Raw genomic sequence first — 15,769 nt, 5'->3', positions numbered from 1 at the left:
TAACAGCATGCACAGGAAAATGATGATTCAGTATTTTGTTACGAGCAGTACTTTCCCTCAGTTGAATGCAAAAGCTGTGGATCCCTGTGCCCAAGAGCACAATTGGAAGCATTAATTGTGAGCATGGGGCAGAAGGTTTCATCTTCATTTGAAATTTGCCTCAGGGTAACAGGGCAGTATCAAACCCTTGTCCCTGACTTCTGGGCATCTTTAATTACCTGCCACCAAGTTTCTAACCACTGGGGCTCCCCTCTCTGTCACCATGACAACATCCCTGCTGTCAGCATCCAGCATCCTCTACCGTTCTGTCTACCCTCCAGACACTTGGAAACCCATTCAAGTAGTTTATACAATATGGAAATAGTACAGACATATGGAAATGTGAATGCAGAACAGAAATTAATTTTCTCTCTTCTCCTTGTGGCCCCTGGGAGGTGGGTGGCTGTAGGGAAGCCTGCAGCCTGCTCGAGCACGGAAATCTGAATGGTTGGCTTGGTTGTCTTCCTGGATGATAAAACCTTCTCTCCGTGACTTGTTAAATCCGTCAGGTTTCTCATGAAGTGTCACATGGAGAGAAAGAGGGGAAAAAAATGGCAGCGGAAGGTGGGGGAGGGAGTGAAGAGGATGCTGGGGAAGCGCCTGTCTGGCTGCTGCAGCTGTGACCTGCCTGAAGCGCCTGGGGCTCCTGGCCCCCGCTGCTCCGCTCTTGTGTCTGCCTGGGCCCAGGATGTGACAGGAGGAGAACACCCAGAGCCACAGTCCCAACGGGCTGTTCGGGACCTCTTGTGCAATCTGCTGGCCCTGTATGGTTCCTCCCAGTTTCCCCAGACCAGACTGCAAGCTTGGATTTCGGTCTCTCTCGTCCCCAGGACTCTGCTGTTGAGACTTGTGGGTTATAATGTACCAACAGCATGGCACACAGTATGAAAGGGCACTCTCTTCTGCTGCTTGTTGCAGCTGAACATGCTGGCCCTTTGCTGTTGTGCCAGCCTGACTGCCTTAACCAGCCACAGCACATGTTGGGTTTCTCAGTTCTCCATCAATTAATGAAATTCCTCTAATCCAGTTTTCTGTGTCTATAACTGGAGTTATACTGCAAAATCCGCTTTCATGGACCCCTTAGAAACAGATGTGGTAGGAGTGAGACTCATCTGTTGTTGCTCCTGTTACAAACCCTATGAAATAGGAGCTGTTCTCAAGTGTCATCTTGCACCCTGTCACCCAAAGTGTTGATATCTGCCATTTTTTTTCCAGGGCAGGAATGACATATGTCTATGTACTAGTAATGGGCTCGGCAAGAGATGTCGTTACTTGGTAGCATATGCTAGAAAGTAAACCAACAGACTTATGGATATTCAGCTGGCCATTAAAGGGCATGGTAAATCTAACAGAATATGACTTTAAGAAGAAGAGGGGAGTAAACAGGCTATTGACCCATTGGCAGTTGTGATTATTACTCTCTGCAATAAGGATTTTTCATGTCTTCCAGGTAGAGATGAAGGCCATCTGGGCTGAGGGAAATCTTGCAGACTAATGCCTAGAAAGATTTAGGTAAGATGAAATACATGTGTAGAACCCAATATTTACTGTTGTAGTGATTTTTTGGTTGTTATTATTTTGTTGTTGTTGTTTGTTCACTTATGGGGTTTTTGGTATTTTGTATTGTTTCATTTTTTGTTTTGGTTGTGCTTTATACCTTGGGGTGCAGGAAAAATTTCTTTGTTTTGAAGAAGCTGTTTTGGAGTAATTTTGTTGCTCTCAGTTCCTAAGTTCTTTAGGCTTCCAAACTTAATTTCTTTGATTAAAATAGAGATAAGATTAGGGTCAGAACCACAAAGGTTTTGTTTTGAAGGGGTAATGCTGCACGGCCTTGCCAGGCTGAAAGCAGGGAGATGAGAAGTCTTTCACATGACAGCTGTGGGGGAAGGGCAAAAAAATCACCTCTCATATAGCTGGATCTATAGTGTTGAGAATATGCAGAGCAACAAAGAACAGAACCCTAAAAATGTATATATATATATATTATATCAGTAAGGATCATCTCATGTGCAGTGGATACACCATGAAAATTGTGACTTTCCCATCTGATTATGCCTCTAGTGCATTTCCCCTTAGTGATTTCAGATCTGTAATTTGCAGAACTTGTTCCTCTATCAATCTATCTCCTGGCAGTGAAATAGACAGATGGACAGACAAAAAACAAAACATATATCTTTTTTAGACAAATCAAATAAAAACACTCAGAGAAAAATCTGCCACTTTCCATTTATTTCTATAGTTATGTGCATTATACCATTACAAACAATCAAAACCATGCAATTAATAATTTCTGCATACTCTTACTTTTTAAAATATGTAACAATGGCACTTTAATCTTTGCCTAAGTTTCTTTAATCCAGCCATGCATTTACTATTTATTTAATTCAGCGTTTTAGGAAACAGCATGTGAAGAACAAAGAGCAGCTGCGGAAGGGGCTATTGTTGAACTGTCAGGGTCATTTACAGTGTCACTAGAACAAAAGGCTGAGATTCCTCCTATACATGGATGGGGACCAGTGGTTGATGAGAAGGACTGAAGCACTGGCTCTGTATGCCCCTGTATGTCTCCTCACCAACTCTGGATCCTGGCCAAATTATCTTTTTTCAAAATTCTCTTCTGGGAGCTGAAGCAATCACCTGCTCTGAACACAGGATCTATACATTTGAAAAAAAAATAAAGCCCATAGCTACTCTTGTAAACCCATATTTAGGTACCCAGACAAGTTACCGGATTCCCAAAGCACAGAAATCAAACTCTGAATTGAGTTTTTTGTTGACATCTGTGGGAGTTGTGTGTAAGAACTTCAGAAAATCAGGTCATTCATTTTGCTATTCTGAATTTGGAGTAGGAGTCTAATTCTGTGCTTTTAATTTTTGAAATCTTTGTGTTCTTGTAGTCTGTACTCAGGTCTGACTTGGTTTGGAGGTTATATCCAAGTTTAAAAAACAGATTGTGGAAAGCTGAAAAACAAACAAGCCAACCAGCAGTACTACGTTTACTACCTTTTTAAATGAAAGACACCTGAGAGATATAGTTTAAGTGTCATGGTGACAGGAGGTTAAGTTACATGTTGGCTAAGGGAAAGAAATCCCAAGAAAGAAATCACCTCACAGTCAGCCCCTTTTTCTGTCCAGTCAAGGTATAGAGTTTAGGATTTTATATTCCCTTTCTTTTTCCGTCTTTCTTCCATGTTTTCCATCTCCAGTGTTACTTTATACAGGGAAAATGCACAGAGGAGACCTTGTATGTCAGCAAAGCCTTGTGAGATGTTACTTACTTTAGGCAACATGAAAAACACTCCAATATCAGCATCCTGGCTGTGATGTGTCCATGTTCCACCAGGGACAAACCCCACCCTGATGGCTTGCTGGCCCACCTGTCTGCAGCCGTCTTGCCATAGCTCAGGACTGCGTCTTCAGTTCCAAATCTGCCTCAAGCCTCCTGCCTGCTGCCCCTCTTCACCTCGGCCTGCCTGCCTGATCAACACTCAGATCTTCTCCACTGCAATCTCAAGTCCTAAACATGAGGGCAGCATGTTCACAGCCTGGTCACACTAATGTTTGATATTGTGTCTGGTGTGTTTGAACAGTGGGTGTTTGTTCAGAGGCGATGTGACATATAAAGAAAGAAGGAAAACAGAGAATGAAACTACTGCCCATAAATTTACAATAGAATCATAGAATCATAGAATCATTTCAGTTGGAAGAGACCCTCAGGATCATTGAGTCCAAACATAACCTAACTCTAGCACTAAACCATGTCCCTAAGAACCTTGTCTAAATGCCTTTTAAACACCTCCAGGGATGGTGACTCTGCCACTTCCCAATGCCTGACAAACCCTTCCGTGAAGAATTTTTTCCTAATATCCAATCTAAATCTCCCCTGGCACAACATGGGGCCATTTCCTCTTGTCCTATCACTTGCTACTTGGGAGAAGAGACCAACACCCTCCCTGCTACAACCTCCTTTCAGGTAGTTGTAGACAGCAATAAGGTCTCCCCTCAGCCTCCTTATCTCCAGGCTAAATAGCCCAGGTTCCCTCAAACACTCCTCATAGGACTCCAGACCCATCACCAGCTTTATCACCCTCCTCTGCACTCTCTCCAGCACCTTAATGTCCTTCTGATGATGAGCGGCTCAAAACTGAACACAGGATTCAAGGTGTGGCCTCACCAGCACCGAGTTCAGTGGCACAATCACTTTCCTTGTCCTGTTGGCCGCAGTTTCTTATACAAGCCACGATGCTGTTGGCCTTTTAGGCCACCTGGGCACACTGCTGGCTCATATTTAATCTTTTTCCTTGTTTTTAATTGAGTAGTTTTACACCACCTTTGTTTAAACAAGAAGGCTGTGAAGAGCTCTTTGGAACAGAGAGTTACTGCAGCTTAACAAGTCAGCTCTCTCTTTATGTGCAACTGTCAAGGCAAACGTGATGGTGCTTTAAAACTGATAAATTTTACTTAACAAATACTATGCTCAAGGTTAATTACCAAGGTTCATCTGATGAACTAAGACAACAATTTATTCAATTTTTCTCCTTAGTCCTCAATGTCAACACATTGTCTACCTGCTCATCTGTTGCTGATACATGACGGGTTAAGCCAAGAAACTTCCCAGCCTAATGATGTGAGTTGCAAGAGCTTGTACTAATGGAGACCTGGACTTCAAATGTTGTAACAACTCATATCCTCTGTGGATTAATGTATCCAGGGGACATTAACAGACATTCACTGGAGGGCTGTATGTGCATTCAGGCATAGGTTACTGTCTTTCTTACTTTCATCAGTTAATATAAACTTGACAATATTGATCAAACTTATTAACTTTCTCACCTCTTTTATTATCTTATTTATGTGGGTTGTAAGTGCTTTGGCCCATGGAAAGTCTATTGTTTTCAATTAAGGCTGTTTGCACTGGCCTCAGCTGCACCTTTAGATAACATTGCTATATGACATTATAAAGTCATGATTACCAGTGACGGATGGGATGAATCCTGTTCCGTATAAGTAGCTATGTAAAACTGTATGTGCTGCCAGACAGAAAGTGGCTAAGGCCTGCTCATGTTCTGATAAAGAGTGTACCTGGATTTTAGCTGGGACTTAGTGTGGTCCTGCTTTAGAGATTTACAGGAATTTTATCAAGGCATGAAATACACCAATTAATCCTTCTGGTTGGAGCCCACTGAGATCTCTCCAGTTATTTAAAAAGTGCATGGTGACTTCAGCTAGTCATCACTCTTCTCAAAGAAATACTCAAAGTAGCTGAAATGTGAGAATGCCATGTAAAAATGTGCTTTGAGATCTTTCTCAGTTATCAAACAAGTATCTTCACTACTGTAAGTGCTGTAATTCTTGATCATTTGAGTGCGTTGCCATCTCTAGTAAACATTTTAGTGGTGGTATTAACTTTGTATGTCATCCTTATTTTCTCCAAAAGAGACTGCTAGCCACATGAATGATGGTGCATTGGTCCAATACTATGCGTGTATGTATTGAATGGTGAGATCAAAATAATCAAAATAGACAGTACTATTAATAACATCTCCAACACTTTAATTATATCCTTGTTAAAGCTGACAAATCTGGGCAGGACATATTGCAACATGCAGCCTGATCACATCTGGAGAACTGATGCTTGTTTCTCCTCTGACTCTCCCCTTATCCCATGGGAGGTGAGCAGCTGTGCAAACACTCGGAGCCCTGGATCCAAATGCATTTATTCATGAGAGGCTGTTCTTCTCATTGCCCACCCTTTTCAAGATGGTGACTATATAATTCTGTTTGCATACTGAAACACAGTGCTCTTGTAAAATGACTAAAATCTCAGGGAATTGTTAGCAAAATCTATTTTGACAGAGTCACCTCTGTCTTCTTTTAGAGTTATTTCTTCCATTAATTAATATATAACCTTCTGTTATTTGGGTCTCTGTTTCCTGTGAGCAACTGTAATTAACTAAGTTCTTATTTGAAGAGGAGGATGTATTTTCTATCTATTTTTCTTACATTAAGAACAACCAAAAAAACCCTCTTCTGGCATCAAGGATCCTATACTTTCATGAATTGTAATCAAGAAGTTTCTCTTTATGTACGCTTTTTCCTTCCGCCCATTTTTTTACAGTTGAATGCAGTGAAGAAAATAGTCAGTTCTGGAGAAAGGCCAGTCCTGTCACTGTTATGTACTTACCAATTCTTTGAAATTAAAGCTGTCATTGTGTATGGCCCAAGTGTAAGAATGCCAGTTCATTCTGACACACACCAATTACAGGATTTCTAATTATTTTCCCTTGTAAATGACTTGAGTTTCATGGGTGATGGACAAGGATGTTAAAAAATGTTGTATTAAAGTTGTGTTTTAACGGATTGGTTTGCATTCAACAAAGAAAACATTTTTGCATGAAAGTTCTGAGTTTTCCCAAATAATTTTAGCACTTGTAATTTGGAAACAACAATAAATCCATTAATATTTCCAATACTAGAAGTGTAATTTTTCTTTCTTCTAGGCAGTGTTAAACTGGTTGTTTGACAGCCCCATTTTATTCCATAGCCTGGGTTCCCAAGTTCACTTGTCCCTTATTGCATTTCAGTGGTCACTTTTTTCTTGATAATACGTTGCAAAATCTAAATAATTTTGCATTTGAGTGTTGCTATCCAGTTGTGGAATCAGTCTTAAAAAGAAAAGTTGGAAAATTCATTTTGATAATTTTTATAATCAAGAAATTTTGGGGAAATTACTTATCACTTAGAAGAATAAATGCATTGTTCAAAAATCCCAGTGGAAACCAAGATATCAGGTTTGTTTCAATTTCTGCTTTTAGTTTGGCAAAACCAGGTATGTCATATTTCATATCTAAAATTGTCTTTAACCCCTACATTTACATGGACAAATATAGAAGCATATATGCATGCAAACATAAATATATATGCAACGGGTATGCTTTAGTACTCAACAGTTTTATATGGAAAAAAATTACCGCTGGTATAATGGATTACTGCTGGAAGTGATTCACTTACAGGTTAAGCTTAAAGCAATTGACTCCTTAATTTTTTGGTTCTTACATTTTTTTACCTTCATAAGTTCTGGATTGAGAAAAGATAGACACAGTCTATATTTTTTTCTGCAGTGAATCACATTTTTCTGTATTGTGGACTGTTCACTGCCAGAATTTTAAGAAAAAACAGTATACAGTGCAAGAGCACCTCCTAAAATCCACATTCCCCTGTCTGCTCCCTGCATAATTCAGCACTCTTCATATTGGAACTTTCACACATAAATTTTGTGAATTTACACTACGTGCTTATGACACCAAGTGGGTTTTTACCATGTAGTTTGATAAGCAAAAAAAGGGAAGGTTGAAATTCAGGATCTGAAATGTCCAAGGACTCACCTCTAGATCTGCTGAAGAGCAAACATGATTTTGTAGGTTTTCTTTGGATCCATTTTGAAACTATTTGGGATTTGGGGATGTAATTACACACATTTTAATTTTTGTCCAAAGCTGTGAAGAAAACAAAGGATTTTTGTTCTTATGACTGAAAAAATATAATGAAGAAAGATTATGTATCTTGAGAAACTTGGCTACATGGAAAAGATAGTGTTTGAAACTATGTAAAAGACATTTTTAGTTAGTTCTAAATGTAAGATTTTTTTAATACCTATGGTTGAGCTATTTTAGCTCCTCCTTGAAAGGGAAGTTCAGACATGGATAAATTCCTGACAAAAATAGAAAATGTGCTAAACTAAAAATTAAGTTGTATAAAATACCTTAGTTCAGAACTTAAATTACCACAAGGTTCATCCAAAGTCTGCATGTTTGTTGGTTTGCAAATTTTTGCTTTGACTCAATTTGAAAATGAAATGTTTGTTTAATTTTACTTGCAATATTGTTCTAACCTGAGTAACACAGTCTCTAGTTCAACTGTGTTCCCACAGACAGAAAGAGGAGAGCTTAAAGATTTTTAGAGTTATTATTATTATTATCCACAAAACAGGGCCTCATAAAATGCTTCAGTCACTCACCAATTATTACTATATTCAGAGGCTGGTGTCCACATAAGAAAGAAAAAAAACTTCTGAAATTTTAAAATCCTTCATGTTTAGAAAACAGAGATATTTTTTGAAAGGCCAAACAGATTAAAATACAAGCACAATGAAACATTTAATTTATATTCCAGCAAAATATTTTCGTCTGCACACCCTTAAACTTAAAAAAATTAAAATATTCTCCAGTAAAGGGAAACATTTCATTCCTAGGATTTTTTTTTCCCTAGTTTGTCAATGACACAAACCCATTTTTTTCTGTAGCCTTAAATATTAACTGTAAAGCTAAAATGATGGAAACAGAATTTATTAATGTGATGAATGTGTAGTTAAAGCTAATATTTTTGATATTTAAAAAAAATATTATTTAAAACATTCCATTAGTGGAATCAAAATAAAACCAGTTTATTTTTAGCCAAGCGTATTTGTCAAGAAATAGAAGTGAACTTCATTCTGAGCAGTGAAGACAGAAGGATATTTCTAACCTTTTCTAACCTTTGCATCCTCTCACACTGCTTCTGCTCCTGGGCCCACCAGGCTGGAGGTGGTTCTGCACTGGGGGTGCAGCTCCCCCACCGCGGGCTGCTGCAGCAGACATAGGTGGCTTCTTTGCAGCTGCTCTTGGTGGGATTTCCTCCAGTTTTAGTGGCTGTCTGATTTCTTTCTTGCTCCAAGAGGGATCTCTCTGCAGGAGGGGCTATAGTGTCTTTGCGGAAAAGGTTATCTTGCTTTTGTTATAAGTCCTTTTTGATCTTTTCTCAGGCACACAGCTGAGCGGACATTAAATCACATTCTCTTCATGTGGCAAGTTTGGTTATTTGCAGGTATAAGGCTGTTTGGTCACAGTCACCACTCATACCTGACCAGTCATGAATTTCTTCGACTTGGAAACTGAAAAGATTATTTCTAATGACTTGAATTAAAGACTTCCCACACCTGATTGTAGACTTATTAAGGATTTGTTATTTCTCAGTCATTTTTTGGGACTAATGTTGCTCTTTGATGTTTGCTTTAATCTTCCAGTATAAACAATCCCACTGAAATCTCATAAACTAAACCCCAGAACATCTAGCATGACATTTGCTCTTCTTAGAAAAGGACAACACAAATGCAGTTAGTTTTATTTACATTTGTACAATTTTGAACCTTTAATAGGTAATTAAACTGCCATGTTTAATTTGTTTGAGTTAAAAACACAAAACAACGATATTTACACAAAATTTAGAATACCTTACTCCTGCTTGTGGAACACTGGGTTGTAGCTGTGTTGTATGTTGCTTAATCAGACTAGATCCAAAGACTGAAAAAATACCTTCTTTATAAGAACTGGAAAGGCCTCCACCTCATTTTGGGTTTAACACACTTCCCATTTTTACTCTGGGAGAGTTATCTTGGTAAATGAGCATGTAGTTCAAATTATAGTTTCAAGAAAAATGTTTGAAATATTGAAATATTTCTTAGATCTCAGACTTAGTACCCTAAAAAATCCTATCTTGGGTGCTGGGATAGAAACAGGTTGCCAAATGCCCAAGTAAAATTGAATTTGGACCCTTAATTCTCATCCATTCTTAAATCCAAATGTCTGTCTTTCCTCCACCATCAGTAGTGGATTTCCAACAAACAATTCAGCTATCTAAACATAAATCAAGGATTATGTACTGGAAGTGGAGCCTTCTTGGAATATTTGTAGGAATGCAAATTTTGCTAGAGAGTAACCGGAACTTTAATGAAAAGGGACGATCACTGGGCTGAAAGTGAAAGTTCATGAACACAGGAGACATTAAATTCAACATAAAAATGAGGAAGACTATGTGAAGCAGGAAAACCAGAAAGAACCCCAAATATGCACCTGGAAATTGCAAAGGAAGTAGATTCTGTACTGTGTTACATTTCAGCTGCAGCCACTGCTGTTTCAGCAGTCGAGGTGGAGGAGTGTTCACTCTGCCCTATGTTTCCCTGCCCAGAACTTCTCAAACTAACTGGTTTTGTGATAATATTTTTTAGAACTTGATTAATCTGAAATTTGTTTTTTCTAACTGTGAAGTCTTACCAGGACACTGCTCTTGCAGAGCTATGCACAAATAGTCCTTTCTTTAAATATGATGCATGTGTTTCTTCTCTCATGGTTTTGATGACCCAGGAGCAAGCATGGGTGAAACTGGGTAAAAGAGGCATGAACTTCACTAGAAAGCAAACTATGAGTTTGGGAAGTAAAGTGCTTCTTTCTTTTAACAGATATTTGACTACTTTAAAAATATCAGTGAACTTGCACATAGAAATAATGCTGAGGTTTTGCACACTTGTATGCAACTAATTAAAGTCTTATTTGCTTATCCAGGAAAGTTTTCCTACAGCTGGACATGCTTCATGGCAATGTGAGCTGAGTAGCTGCTGAGTGCTGGGGACTATATCCAGAAGTATGGTGTTCCAGAGGTTGTCACACATCAGAGCAGACAAAGTGAGCTTTCAGGAAGGTCTCTAATATTGTACACTGAAGGACATCTCTAGAAGGCTAAATTACCACCTTTTAATTTCACAGAAAGCAGTTGAAAAAGAACAATACTTAATTTTTCCAGCTGATGGGGAGACAGGGAATCCTTTGTCACCATTTCTGTTTTGCCCAAGGCAAATGTATTAATCCCCATTGAACGCAGGACTTAGGCAGCAGCCTAGCAACACCGCCCTACAAGAAGGACGTTTGCTCACAGGAGGAAGAAGCCTCAAAGAGCTCTGTGCTGGGTGTAGCTTGAGCTGTTTGAAAGTCAGATGTCGAGTCTAAGCAGATGCAAAAAGAGGCTGAGATGCGTTGCTCTCTGGAGACAGCCGCTTCTCTTCATTGGCTACAGGGACAGTCAAAATGACTGGCTAAGATGCAATGTCTTTCAAATGACTAAAATTAAGGGAGATGAATCCCAGCCAAATGCTACTGCATGTGTATAAATGTACAGGGATGCTGGGGTTTTTATGCCGCTGTACCAAGACTTTTTTGTTTGTTTCATTAGGTGTTGGAATTTTTTATTTTTGGGAGGGGATGGTGGGGATTGCCAAGCACAGCTGAATGCAAGGAAATGGAAGGAAGTAATGTTCTGTAAAGAACCCAGTAGGAAATAATGCTGAGGAGATCTGTAATACATACTTGGATATTAATGAATGACGTAACAGAGTGCTGCTCACCAGGCCTTTTGGCTTACTGCTGATGTTTGGTCATTGCTGAAGGCTAAGGAGCAAAATCTGGGATTTCTATTAAAATGGTCAGTGCTCCAGGTTGTTAGCAAGAGGTGGAGAACAGAGTAAAAGGAACAAATTACAACAAAACCTGCCTCAATGTGTGGATACAGAATGTATTACAACAGGCCAATGATGAGTAAATGTCCCATGCTGGGAATCAGACATGCCAAGGCATGTGATAGATTAAGTGTTTGGTGAGCTATTGAGAAGGTCAATGTTTGCAGAATATGACACCACCTATGCAATTCTGAGAGACGACAAGGTGAAAGAACATGAAAGCAAATGCTTTTATGGGATGAAAAAATATCCCTAACAATTAAGCAAAATACTTGTATCTGCTAGCATAATTTATTTTTTCATTTATCTGTACCTGATTGCAATGTTAAAAGTGTAAGTAGTTCTTACTATGTATAATATTGATTCTTTGATGAAATACAGATATTAATGGAGTAATGTGGTCCTTTATCTTGCAAACTCTTGGGAAATTATGAACAGAAGTCAAAATCTAAAATGAAGGTGATGAATTATTATTTTCCTATGACTACCTGATGATTATTTCATTAGTATCTAACATAATAAAATAGATTTTTTTTTTTTTTAAAGGATTTTTCAGACATTTTAATCATGTTCCTTATCCTGGGTATACCATCCATCACACACATGCCCCTGAATTTGAGAACAATTAATCGAACTTGCCATCATTTAATGGAAATGCCCCATGCATTGGAGTGGGGAGGATCAGCTGGGAGATGTTGGTCATTGGAAGGAGTGATCTGGGCAGGCATATTTCTTTTCCATGCCCTTCATCATGCTGCTGCAAAATTTATTCCGCTGGGTTGTCACTTTGCTCCCTCCCATCCCCTCATCATCCCACTGCTGGCTTCTCTTTTTATATCACATAAAATGTGAAGCGCTTGACTTCACCTTGAAGGCCCTTCAAAGCTACGCCTTCCCTCCAGATCATCTATAATTCACAGGAAGTGTCATGTCTCAGCCCTGATGGGTCACTGATGCCAGCTTCGATGTTCACTTGTTAACATTTCAAACAAGCACTTTGGTGTCTTCTCTCATGCTGCCTCTGTGGAGGCTGTTGCACACCTCTGTGGAGCTGCCTCATTACCCTCCATCAGACACTGCTGGAAGCTCTCCCTGACCAGGCTGCCTGTGACAGTACCTAGACAATGAGGCTGCTGCCTGTCAGCTGTACTGCCCACCCTGTGCTTCATCACTCCCATCTCCTCCCTAGTTGTTTGCCTCTTTCTCACACTGTCAGGTTTCAAGATTTTGTCTTTTTTTTTCTTTTTTTTTTTTCTCTCTCCCCTGACTTCATACAGAGCCAGACAAAAAGGGCTCCTGGTCCGTGACTCCTAAGAACCATGGCAGTAGTATCTTGTAAGAACAGAAATGCAACTAGTACTCCTAAGCTTATATATTTGAGACCTGATGGTAGAAAGCCTTGATTCAGTACAAAATTTGTCAAGCACACACTTTGTTCAGTGAGATGTATTTCTGTCCCACTGACTTCATATGCAGGGTGCATATATTTATTTTTAAGTGTGTGGTTAGGATTTACCTGAACCAGGCTGTTAAACAAGTTGTAATTTTGGTGTCATCAGCCATATTATCTTTGCATTGGCACATACAGGTCCCTCATTGCCACCCTTACTCTGTTAGCTGTGTGCAGACACTCCACGAGGAATGCTGTGGGCACAGTGACAATTAACCGTACAAGCAGGAAAGTCAAAGAAAGCTCTGTTCTAGGGCTGTTGCTTGGCAAGAAGGTCGTGTCTGCCATACAGGGTTAATTACAAATAACCTCTGTTTTTGCATAGCTGCATCTGTGCACATGTGAATAGAATTAAAAGGAACTGGAAAGTGATATATGAAGATCAAAGGGAGACTTGAGGCCTAGAGAATAAAAATTATCTAGCACCTCTAAATATACTCAGACAGCCCGTCATGTTACAGAATAAGAACACATTTGTCTTCTAACATCCCGGTGTGACCTCTATGATTTACTGTATGTACTGGATGCTGGAACATACTCCAGAAGAGAAGAAAATGTGTTCTGTACAGCAGGGCTAGGGCAAAGGAGACCATTATTAGTTGCTATGAATGTGTGGAATAAAATATTTTGGGAGCAATATAGCAGTGCTGGGTGTATTCTGCAGAGATGTAAATAGACAATATTGGCAATCTATACATTACTGTCATATTTATGGAAGGCCCAAATGATTGCATCTTGGATTTTGTTGCTGTTCAGGGTGGCAATTAGGCACTCCGCTCATGTGAGGTTCCTATTTCAGATGGTGCGAATTGTGAATATAGTAAATAAAGTGGCAAAGGAAAAATTAAGGCAATCACAATTAACAGTATGGAATGAATGCAGCCTCCAGAAATGCTTAAATCTGTGCTGGATTGAAATATTGTGTGTTTCCTGTCACAGTTGCAGAAAGCCATATCATCTGAGCTTGTGTGACTGATTAGTCTGGATCTACTAGTGGCTGTTTGCACATCTCTATCAGTTTTGCTCCTTTCACTAAGTGAAACACAATTCCACATTGAGCCCAGGCCCCTGCTGCTCCCTTCTGCCTTGTTCTCTGCTCTGTCCTTCTCCAAGCAACATTCAGCTCTGGGGGAGCAGCTGGTTACCTCCTGTGTTCTCAGTGCCATGGGGCACAGAACTGTGACAATATTGCAAAGATCTCACCTCTTCAAGGCATTTTTGTTCCCCCCCCCTTTTTTAATCAATGCACAGACTCTCACCTGCTCACCATTTCTGTTCTGCTCAGAAAGCCTTAGAAGAGATTCTTGCCCTTTATAAAGTAGCTCATAAACCAAGAACATTTGTACATGTTTCTAGACTAAGTTCTTCAGAACATTATTTGTGTAATAATTGCTAGTTGTTTATTTAGCCTTTAAAAACAAAGTTTGGAAGGAGTTATGAGGTGCATAGTTTTATTTTCATCACAATATCAAACATTTTTTAAGATCATGTTGAAGAAATACTATATTACTAACTGAAAGTAGGAAGTAATCAGGGATTACCTTGAAATAAAGGATAAACAAGATTATTTCTGATTCCCCAGTTATTTCCTGACTTTCTTTCTAGATAAAAGGTACCTAAAGTTTTAAAATTGTAAATGATGGTGAAAAACGAAAAAAGAGTGAAAAACATAAAGCATAGATTAAAGGATAATGAAATGCTTCAGTCACTGACTGTGACAAAATTTCTAGTAACTTAAGAGATCAAAAGGCTGTAAGCTGTCTGAATCCAAATTTTATTTGAGAGAAGGGCTAGTGGGTATAAAACCCCAGTCAGGAAACCAACACGTTTTTTTGTGTTGTTCACTTTTTTTTGTAAGACGCCTGCAGTGATTGTCAGCAGAATCTTCTGTGGAGATTGCATTCATAGGGTCATTTGTCATCTCATTAGTAGACACAAGTGAAATTGTGAAACTGTAGCTGTGAAAATACAAAGCAAGTCCTCATAGGCCACCATGTGGACAAGGAAGATCCATAATTTTTCATCCATAGAATCAAAAGATGTCCAGACTCTGAGGGCGTTGCCAGGCCCTTCTGGCCCTGCCCAGTCTCCCTCCAGCCCCTGCTCATGGGCCCAGGTGCCTCATTTCAGCACAAGCCTGAGTACCAACTCTTTTCCTGAGCTATATTTTAGGTTAACCAGTGCCTAATCCTTGTTCTGTGGATGGATTTTGGACCTGCATGGCGGTCTTGCCTCCTGCCCTCTGTCTCCATCTCCTGTAGCTTGTTATGAGAGTCCCTCGATAGACCCTCACCCTGATTCACCACCTTACTTCATCTGGAACTGCTACCAAACCTCTCCCTACCACTCTCTCCTCTCTCCTACCACATGGCCTTGTGCAAATCCTGTGTGGCTGTACTAGGGAGGGCATGGTCCTGCCAGTTGCAAACCAGCAGCACTCTGTGTATGCCTTAATAGCATGTCTCTTCTGAGTCTGGCAAACCTTCTCCTGTGTGAGTCATCCCCTTGACAACAGTGCACTTCTGGATGTGCACTTCTGGAAAATAAACAAACATTTCTTGCTCTGACCCCAAAAGCTGTGTTTTATGAGCAACTGAAAAGCCAAGGTTTCCTGCTGCAATACGTGATATCCTGTGTAACACTGCAAAGAGACAGCTGTTTGTAAATTTTAAGGGCACAGTCCCACATGCCCCCTTAATGGTAGAAGACTTTTCTGCCCAAGCTAAGTAGCCGAGAGAGAGAAGGAAGAAGATGCTAGATGGCCAAAGTATGTTTCTGCTCTTTAATGCTCTCTGAAGGAACCTTCTTCTCAGCAGTGTTTATTGGATGCCAAGAGCTAAGGTCCCTGAACTAAAGCTTTCCTTTACAAATGCTGTCCTTAGTTGTATTAGTAACACACCATATAAGGCCTGGCATTGAATGTTTCAGTCCCGTGTTTTGGATTCCAGTACAGTAAT

At 39.7% G+C, this 15,769-nt stretch overlaps 1 long non-coding RNA gene across 3 annotated transcripts in view; it reads left to right on the top strand.

Moving 5' to 3' along the window:
- Positions 1 to 15,769, top strand: part of LOC135578660 (uncharacterized) — a 167,852-nt gene that overhangs the window by 58,602 nt on the left and 93,481 nt on the right. For 2 of the 3 annotated variants that reach the window (XR_010470635.1, XR_010470637.1), the window contains exon 2: positions 1,490 to 1,551. This is a non-coding gene — a long non-coding RNA (uncharacterized LOC135578660). Of the gene's footprint in view, positions 1 to 1,489; positions 1,552 to 3,245; positions 6,504 to 15,769 lie in introns of those variants that run through there. The other variant, XR_010470636.1, reaches the window with a different exon arrangement.

The sequence above is a fragment of the Columba livia genome, chromosome 2, assembly GCF_036013475.1.
Source record: "Columba livia isolate bColLiv1 breed racing homer chromosome 2, bColLiv1.pat.W.v2, whole genome shotgun sequence".
Classification (NCBI taxonomy): Eukaryota; Metazoa; Chordata; class Aves; order Columbiformes; family Columbidae; genus Columba; species Columba livia.
The sequence above is the reverse complement of the archived record's forward strand: the minus strand, read 5'-3'. Positions and strand labels throughout refer to the sequence as shown.